The sequence below is a fragment of the Penaeus monodon genome, chromosome 23 (genome assembly GCF_015228065.2).
Source record: "Penaeus monodon isolate SGIC_2016 chromosome 23, NSTDA_Pmon_1, whole genome shotgun sequence".
Lineage (NCBI taxonomy): Eukaryota > Metazoa > Arthropoda > Malacostraca > Decapoda > Penaeidae > Penaeus > Penaeus monodon.
The window spans coordinates 7,545,625-7,546,042 of NC_051408.1; the positions used below are offsets into that span (position 1 = coordinate 7,545,625).

Sequence of the window (418 nt, forward strand, 5' to 3'; positions counted from 1 at the left end):
TACCAGCAGGAGAAGCGCCACACAAGTCTTCATGGTCGATCAAGTGAAGTGGGGTTTCTGCCAGACGAACAGCCTTTTATAGGAACGGAAAAGGATCGCTTCCAAAGTGCCTCGAAAAATCATTCTGGCAATTTACTAACGCGGCGGAGTTCTATAAATCTAAAGTTTTATGATGAACATCACTGAAATAAATGTCTGTTTAGTATATTTAATGTAGAGTAATCATTAGGATACGTGCGCACACATATGTATCTAAAATGACTGGTCGGCACATCAGCACTTGTCCTGGACGAAGAACTATGCTAATGAAGCAGGTTTCAGGAGGCTGAATATTGGTTAAAAAAAATTTGTATATATATTTCTTAAGGGAAACTGCGATTTTTTTACACTTCATTAAATACCGACATTTTTTTAAAAT

At 37.3% G+C, this 418-nt stretch overlaps 1 long non-coding RNA gene across 1 annotated transcript in view; it reads right to left on the reverse strand.

The window, feature by feature from the left end:
• The window catches only part of LOC119588345, a 1,890-nt gene extending 1,770 nt beyond the window's left edge, over positions 1-120 (reverse strand). The window contains exon 1 of the long non-coding RNA XR_005230074.1: positions 4-120. This is a non-coding gene — a long non-coding RNA (uncharacterized LOC119588345). The remainder of the gene's footprint in view (positions 1-3) is intronic.
• Between the last annotated feature and the right edge of the window lie 298 nt (positions 121-418).